This window comes from Plasmopara halstedii (genome assembly GCF_900000015.1).
Source record: "Plasmopara halstedii genome assembly, contig: Scaffold_1651, whole genome shotgun sequence".
In the NCBI taxonomy this organism is placed as follows: Eukaryota; Oomycota; class Peronosporomycetes; order Peronosporales; family Peronosporaceae; genus Plasmopara; species Plasmopara halstedii.
In genome coordinates this window covers 761,580-771,178 of record NW_020188562.1, presented here as the reverse complement: position 1 = coordinate 771,178, position 9,599 = coordinate 761,580, and positions in this window count along the sequence as shown.

Below are 9,599 nucleotides of genomic sequence, written 5' to 3'. Positions count from 1 at the left end.
GACGCTGCGCGGCCTCCTGAACAAATTGAGTTCTACTCTACCGCGTGGAAATCGTGGTCGATCAGGACCAAGCCCCAGCAAAAGCGACCGGCTTGGAAGAGGTAGTCCCCCCGACTCAGGGCTCCTGATTTTCAGCATCAACGTTTCGGGACGTGGAACGTTCTGTAGATCAGAAACGTCGTACAACTACATACGTCAAACGGTTGTCAAAAGTACGAGGCAGTATGCGGAAGCATTGAAGCTCCGCATCTGATGAAGTTCGTTAGTGATAATCCCGCCGTTACTAGAAACCAAACGGGCTTTTGGCCGTGTATGAAGCCACGGTGACTCCAGTCCGAGAGGCGGGTCTGTTCTTGAGCAGAGTTGGGAAGTAAGAATGGTAAGAAGTCGCGGTCTCTGATGAGATGGAAAGTAGCGAAAGAATATTAGGATATCTAGGGTTAGTATCCGCTAGAATATGGTTAAATTACTCTATGTTGTGCTCCCAGAGTAAATATTTCATTCAGCAAGCCAGAGAAGAGCGACTGTGTGTTGCGGTCGTTTGAGAGACGGAAGTTAGTTACCAGCGAACGGACCAGGCCACAAGATTGTTGAAGATGACTCTTCGTTGTCCAGATATAACGGTACCGCTGGGTCAGCGCTTCAAAGTGGTTTTATTGTCGTGCGAAGCAGTGGAGCTTCATGGTTTTGAAGCGTGGTTCGTTGGTCACATATTATTGTATAAACAGGATTAGATCTAGGGGCTCACATTTCTTCTTACTACCTCAGTTCGAAGCTCTCGCAATGCGTGGTAAATTACCCTTGGGACGTGTGCAAAAATCTTTACGATGGATAAATATCCGAAATGGTGCGGTTGGTATGGGAAGCTGAGCTGATCATTTGCCTCACTTGAATCGGTCATTGAGGAAACATGTAGCACATTTGGTGATAGAATAAGGATAGCAATTGCTGAAGGGATGTCATGAGCCGATTTCACCGATTTTTTATACGCGCACCTAGAAAGGAGAATGCGTCATTTTACCCGTCTCATAGCACTGTATACCACCTTCATTTATGCGGATTTTGACTAGAGCGTCAATTACTAAAGACGAAAAAGTCGAAGTGGAAATGAGCACAAGCAATACTTGCTGTCGACAATCTCTTTATGTGACAGTTATCACAGCTGTCAGCGAAGTGTCAAACGTATAATAGGTTGAATCCATTCGCTTGTAAAAAATGTCCTACGACGAGCTGCAACGCCGTTTGTTGTGAATAAATATAGTTCAAGAGTACAACAAGTTGTAAACGGCAATGGCTTGCAGAAAAGAAACATCAAACACTCATGTACGTTCAGATCAAAGAAACCTTTCATGTATCATAATACATGCAACAGCCCTGATGTACCCACCGGTTCGAACCTAATGATGTGGAATCGGACAACCCTTTGCTATCAAGCAGAAGATCTTTGTTTTGTATTCTCTCTCGGATGTGGAGGCGCGTCGACTCACCACGACAATCGTGGTGTGCGTCGAAAACCGAAATGACTCACAATTCGATTGCACTCTTCGATAATCTTCGTTACTCTGCATTTTTTAGGCACCCTAAGCAGTTCAGATCACATCGCTGCTTTAGAGGAGGTTGACACAGCTCTTGGAGACGGTAAAGAGGTTGTTCTGCTTACAACAGAGCTGTTCACAGCGACTGGCTCGAAAGAGCGGTATTGTGACATGGGATCAAGAAGCTCAAATCAAACGCAGGGTTTGAAAGCAATCTCAAATCGATAAAGTTATCAGTCAAACTCGTTTTCGCTGTAAACTTCTATGGCTTGGTGCAATGTGGTCAAAATTTGTCTCTCGAGCCGCAGACAGCTTTTTTGAAAGCGATCGATAAATTCAATTTCTGTACAGCATAACAATTTTTTTACCCGCTTCTGCAATCAGCGTGTTGTTCTGAAATATTATGCATCTCTGTCGTAGCATCGAGCAGCCGGCGCATGACGTTCAACATCATTGAGATATAATCTTTGATATAACTACAAGGTGCAGCTGGGCTGAAATTACCTGGTAGAATTGTATTGGTATCCAGACCGGAGCTACTTCGTGATATAGACAGAAGGATTTGGAGTTTAGTCAGTTCACAGCGGGGCTGCCGTAGCTTTTTTGCTTATAGGAAGCTAAGTTAGGTCCGCAACCTTCATTCTATACAAAGATCCAGTGCGAGTGGAGCGGTTCGCAATCCGCTTATTCCAAGAGTAACTGCAGCCTAGACTCAAGGCTCATTAACGTGTAAAGTGTATTTTTGTGCTTTATCTGCGGTAAAGACACCAATATCTAAATCTATAGGTTTTCATATCCTAATAGTGAAACCTAATCAAATACATAACTACTGGCTGTTCCAGCCACAACCGATATGTTGTTTAAGTGCAGCCACACCATTGTGTGACCCACACCCTTCATACCAGGGCACGTGAAACCCCCGTTACACTCTCCCCCATCAAGATTGTGAGCACCTACAGTTCGCATTCAACTGTCGCCTAGAATGAGGCTCGCGCGTCTAAGACACCACAACATCACCGGGACCTCCGTCACAAATTCTTTTCCCAATGAGTCTTGTGTCAACGGGACGTAAGACACTCAGCCTCATTGGTTCGAGAACGCCTGCGGGTGGATTCTTCTTCGTCTCCTGACGCGGTGCAACTCCTAACAGAACGTCCGTGGTTTCAAGGGAAGAGCAGCCCAAGCTATCGATAACAGAGTCGCGCCCGCCACGGTCGATGGATTACCTCGTCGAGGATTTGTAGGAAGTGAACAACGAGTCGGATATTCCTTTCCCAGGATGGGAAGAATAAGATGGCAAGGTGCCCAGCGGCGCGACGTGAGCCCTGCTCAAGCCTTTTGGACGCCGTGCCATTTTCCTGAGTTCTCGACTTCCGGGGGAAGAGGTATCATTACCAATCACCTCGACGAGAGACTAAAGCAGCAGCTGGAGGACGCCCGCAGAGTGACTCTTATGCGCGTGCATCCACGGCCGATCCTTGACCCTCGTGTAAAATACGGCTTCCGCTTGGCGGATCCCGCTACAAAGCAAAGGACACGATCACTCGATCGCTGGGCGTCAACGTGGTCGAGCCTCCAGCCACTACACAAGCTGATCTTGACGACAAACAGCTCTCCGAGCTCACCGCAATCGACTTCAAGCTCAAAGGGGGGGGTGCTCCTGTAACCGCGATACGGACGATTCCTGTGGTCCTTGTCCCTGGCGAACCCACTGCAGATGACGAAGAGCTCTTTGAGCAACGGATGCAGCGGCACCGAAAACTTTCTCGCTGCACAACTTTTATTTGAGCCACAAGTAGACGAACGTGCGTGTGGGTCTCTTACGCGCTTGCCAAAGTGGCACTTCAAACTCCCACTTGTTCTCGAGATCGGGGTTCCTCCGCAAATTCACAAGTTACCGGGTTTTACCCTGGCGACGGCGTTAGCTCACAAGACGTTCCACGTGATAGTGGAGACCAATATTTGTCGTCGAGAAGAGTCAGGGGCGGACGACGACGACTGGGTCGATCGCCGTCCGAAGACTCGCGATCCTCTTCGACCATTTGAGGACGAGGTCCGTCTCGATCGGGACTTCGCTGAGCGTCATGCTGGGTCGCATATCGCTACACGGAAGACCTCAAGAGCTTGAAGCACGTTGTGCACCGAGACCTCACGCTGAGTACCATCGCGTTCTGTTGGAGCGGCTGCTAGCCGTTGAGCAGACGAATGCGTCGCTTCATGTGAAGGTGGAGCGCTTGGCGCCGTTGGAGAGTTGCTAGTCCAGCTTCTGGATGGTCGAGCGCCTGTGGGTGTCGCTCCGGCGCCAATGTTTCCTCGTTCGCTTGCGCCGGATCCCGCAACGGCTGTAGCAAGCCCACATAAACACCGGTTGGGTGCGCATCCGTTTCGGAAGATTTCGCGTAGAAACAAGGCCACGCTTGGCTACAACCTTAAAATGTCTGATATACCGTGGACAGAGCTTTGTCTTTACGATAGCAGAATTTACTTGAGTAGGAAGATTTTTAGCATTTGATAAATACAGGTCTCTGACGTCAAACTTTTAGTCTTTTTTGTAACTCTTCCGTCTGCATATTCCGTCTAAAAGTCTTTGTCTCAGCCATCGCATTGCAAACGTGACGCAAGACACTTATTCTGGTAGACAGGAAGTCATCGGCTTCTTTACAAACAGCGAGAGGGCTGACATCAGCTAGCCGCTCAGCTACCCCCCTTCTCACCAAGAACTGAACCATGGGATGGCGGCGTCAGCTGGGCGCCAACACAGAATGAGTCCGTTCATGTTGAACGTCGTGTAGTCGGTAGTCGAATGCACTGTATTGTTCATAGCGAACTCTGCGACTGGTAGCATGGCGTTTAGCGCCTTAGGGTCTCAGGGCACACGCTGCGAAGAAATTACTCGACGAAGCGATTTACGCGCTCAGTTTGACCATCGGCTTACGGATTGCCCGTTATTGATATAATTAGCTTGGTGTTTAGCACCCCGAAGATCGTCAGCCGAACTTTTCCGGTGAAGCGTGGTCTCTGTCAGAGACAATTAACTCCGCAAGTTCATGTTGTCGAAAGATACGATGCACAAACAGCGTCGCTGAACCGACACCGTCGATGGTGTCCTGCACTGCCGCAAGATGAGCCATCTTGCTCAGACGGTCGACGAAGACCGCGTCTCCTATGTTGCCCGCCAAGTCCTCGGCAGGCCAAAGACAAAGTCCAAACTCATGGACATCCAAGACATACCGCCGCATTCGGAGAGGTTTCTACCCTTTGACACGTCTTACATGCGCTCACATAGGTGTTCGTCCATTTGTACCGGGCTGGCAAATAGTAGTGGCAACTTACTGAGCTGTAGGTCTTTCACGGCCAAAATGACCACTGAATGGGGGGACGTGGGCCTCATAGAGGATAAGGTACATCAAATTCTCGTTGTGAGTGACCAAAATTTGTGGCGTATCCGTCGAGTCGGTGCTATAATACAGCAATTCGTAATTCAATGAATATTTGTGTAACCGTGCACGCAGTCGCGACGACAACTTCTTTCCAAAATCCTTGCTCTTGAGAGCCTTTAGCAGCGCTACGCACATATCATCACCCACGTGCGCGGCATGGATTGAATCCATCACTGACGACGTCACCGTCATGACATGAGCAAGCTCATAATCCGGTCTGTGAGACAGCGCATCATCGAAAGCATTCTACTTTCCTGGCTTAAACTTCACTTCGAACTTATATTCTGCAAAGAAGGAGAACCCCCTGGCTATTTTTCTGCGAGTGGTGAGGCGACTGAGTCTCAGTGCGTAGTGACGCATGATCTGTGTAGATCACGAACGGCTTGGAGCCGTAATTCTGAACTTGACAAGTGCATACATCACCGCAAGTAGTTTCTTGTCGTGATCTGGGTAGTCCTTTTCTGCAGTTTTGGGCTGGTGAGATTCAAAAGCGATCACCCGATCTCGCCCCTCGACGTCTGCTTGCAGCGGTGCACAACCGATGGCTCAGTACGAAGCATCACAGACGACACTCAAAGGACGATTAGGGTCTGGCAACGCAAGTATTGGTGCATGAAGGTGACTGTCTCTGACCCCGTCATAAGCATCTCGATGCTTGGTGTCCCAACACCATTCCGCATCCTTCATAAGAAGATTCGACCATGGCCGTGTCATTTCTACGTCGTTCTCCCTGTAGTTGTGCAAGTGGAAGGCAAGGATCAGCCACTTGCGCAAGTCCTTTCAATTCTTTGAAAACGGCCAGTTTGAAAAGGCCCTGACCTTAGCGGGACCCACTCAAAAGCCACATTTTTCGATGAAGCACCCTAAAAAGGATATTTCTTCGGCGCCGAAGCTGCACTTGTCTGCATTAGCATACAGCTTATTCGTGCGCATGCACTCGAGCACCGCTCTTAAATAGACGATTTGGTTTTATTCATCCGTTCTCCCGTGTTTCGCACGACTTTGGATGAAGATGTCGTCAAAGTATGTCTGCGCATACGCCCGGTGGATCTGAACAAACTGCGTCACAAGACGATTATATGTTGTTGGTGCATTTGATAGCCCTTGGGCATCACCAGCCACTCCCAGAGCTTGCCGCTCAAAGTACACACCGCTGTCAGCAGAATATCACTCGCTCTCATGAGCAATTAGTTATACATATCAGCCAAGTCAAGTGCACTGTACTTTGTACAGCCAACCATGCTAATCTGGTGAGTATCCTTCCTAGGAGTCGGCGTCTGTGCCGGAACGGTGGCAGCGGTGGGCTAGATGTAAGCGTGAACAATACGCCATTTGCCGTTCGGCTTCCGAGCACAAAACGTGGGTGTCGAATGGGGAGACTTGCTCTCACGCACATATTTTGCCACGTGCTACGCACAAAAAAAGGCGTCAATGATGTCACATTGCTCCATGCTGCAGGGGCCATTGAAATGTTACGCAGGCTTTGGTTCTTGGACTCCGGCCGATCTCATGACGTACATTTCGGTCCGGAGGTAGGACCGACGGCGGGGGTATTTGGAATCGACGTCTATAAATTCTTTTATCGAACGATAGTGCGGGTCTTAGGAATTCAGGATCAGAAATCCATTTCGTGCACCATTCTCTTGGTGTCCTCCGGAACAGCTTCATCCAGAAGCGACGACGAGTTGATCTCTTCTTCCGATCGTATAATGACCACTTTTACTAAGTCGTCTGCCTTTAAGGCGCCGCGGAACTCTTCGAAGGAATTCTCGTCCAGCTCAAGAAGAGCATCCTCCGCAGAAATAGCCTCGAGGGTGACGTTGCTGATCTCTCCCCCGTCATACCGTTGACGAGGGTGTATAGCTGTGCGCTATCGTCTACGGTATACATACCCTTGGTCAGCGTCGAAGCCCGGCGTCTTGCAGATAGCATACGGCGTCGCCGTCGTCATTCCAAAGAGGTTGTACGTCTTCACGAGACCAGAGGAAACACACATTCAGTGTCGTCCGGTGTTAGCCCCGCTTCCTGCTCCAGTGCCTTGATGTTATTAACAACATCCGACGAAGAGCTGCTACGTCTACAGTCTTCATCCAGTGGATAACGTGCCACTCCACGCGAATGTGTACAACCTTACCCAAGTAGCCTCGGACCTCGTCCAATCATGCCACTCTTGGCATGCAGCAACCGCTTTAAAACATTAGAAGTGGATAACGTGCCACTTTACGTGCATCATCGCGGCCTCGCCCTCGATTCCTCGTCCTCTAACCGACCATGCCACACAAGAAATGCAGCGAATGCTACGATACTTGCGCAGCGCTCAGTGGGTTACGTGCCACTTCACGTTCAGCCCGCGAGCCATGCTCGGAACACTTGTCCGAAACACCTTCGGTTATAGCAACTTGATCTCCAGCACGTTCACCGTCTCGGTCCAGTGTACGCGCCAAAAGCGTCTCTGTCTCCTAGCAGAGGTGAATTCATGACTCACCAAATCGTTACCAGGAAACGTGCGCATAGCGCGCAAGTTCGTCGACCTCCAGTCGATCCATGTCTCATGGTGGTCCAACCATGCCATAACAAGGATGAGGTCATACCTGTCATCCAAGTCTAAGACTAACCAGCGTTACACGCTATCAAAGTCAAGAAAATTGATACCGAGGTCCACCGGGATCTTCGGCGCCGTGACACATGCCCCCGAACCGTGACGATGTCGCTCAACCGCGCTTCCAGCGCCTCAGCATACAGCTGGCTTCCTTCCATTGTGGAGAGTCAAGCATAGTTGCCCGACGCCCCGGAATCGATAAGGATCTTACATGACATCTCAAAGCCCTTCACGATCGCTTCCACGACCAGCAAGCACATATACGCTCCGTGTTCAAGAGCACGGAGCTCTTCCGGTTTGGGCCCTGCTGACCTCTACTTCCTTGAGACTAAACAGAACTCAGTTCCCCCAGTAGGCCTACTGTATGTTGTCGTCCCCCCGCGACAATCCAGAAGACTGCTGATTAGCGGGACGCCGGTTCGATGAATCTTGACGCGCATTGCGCAGGGGACAACCAATCCGAAGGTGACGGGTGTTTCCACATACAGAACACTGTCGGGTGTTTGAATGTCTGAACGCTGCTCGGCATCTCGGAGCTCTGTCTCCTCGTTCTCAGCAAGGCTGAAATCCATCGGCTCAGGCCCGCCTAAGGAGCTACTAAAGTGTGCATTCCAACAAAGTCGTGCCGACCGCTTCTTCAAAAGAAGACGGGTGCACACGGAAGACTTTTATTCTGGCCACGCCAGTACGGAGGCCTTTGATAGAGACGGTCACTGTGACCGCCGCCGGAAGAGGATTAACTGCAATACCAGCAATGAGAGTACACAACGCTTGCACAGAGCCCACCAATTTCTCCTTGCCCTGTCACGCTGCAAGGAAACGCGATCGCAAGCGATATATATGTTAGGTAGCGAGAACACTCATGAAAGCTTCAGCTTCGGCTCTGTCCAGAAGGGAAACACCGCTTCGACCAAAGTGCCACGCGGCAGTGTGTATTCTCGCGCTCGACCTCCGAGCGTGGAGATAGCTAGACCACGCGCTGTTGCTCGGTCTGGAGAATGGCAACCGCAATGACCATCTTGACCTTTTTCACCCAAAGCTGGAGATTTTCTCTTTCCTTACCCTCGAAGTCGTAACACTCATCATAAACGGTTTGTGTCAAGGAGTTATCCGTCACCAACGCTGGCGTCATGGACGCAGTCGACGCCAACATCTTCTGCTGGAGGTGCTGTAGCAGAGTATTTGCATAATCTAGACGCGCGCTGATCGCTTCAGATCCTTCCAAAGCATGGTGTTGCACGCCCTTAGGGTCAAGCAGAGACGTCAGCTTTTTAAGCCCGTCCTGCACGCCCTGGGCAATTAGGAAACTGCTCCATCCTCACAGAGGGTCAGTCGTAACGACTCAGGTGTAGAATGACTACAAATGCTTTCAAGTGCAGTGGGGCCGCCGAAGCTCATTCGCTTAGAGAAAGCTTAATTAAGGTCGGCGACCTTCGTTTTATACTTAGAACCAGTACGAGTGTGGCGGATCGCAATCTGCTTACTCCAAGAAAAACTATAACCTTAATCCAAGGCTAATTAACGCTTCCTTTTTAGGTGTAAACTGAATTTCTCTGTACATCTGCGATAAAGCCGCCTATATCTTAATCTATAGGTTTTCCTAAATATACCTAATTAAATGTGGCCGTTCCAGTCACATACAAGTGTAGCAACACATTATGTGATAACACCATCTTGTGTGACCCACACCCTTCATACAGATTCGATATTATGCGATGGGGTGGATCCTGAAAAGGCATACACTGAGTTCTATATACAAAGCGAATGAGCGGGGGCAACTCGTTTCAGCACTGTGGCGTTTCAGCGTACTGTGTAGGAAGGGTGCGCACTCCGCACGACATCTCTCCTGCCAGAACTGAGACCCCGCGGGTGTCAGAAGCGTTTCAAAAACAATGAGTCCACTATATAGTAAATGTATGAGCATTCACTGCATCAGAAGAAGCTTTTGCATAAATTTTCGAATGAACTCCGAGTATCCACCACACTTTGATTACCGCTTACAACAGCTTATACATGCATATGCTT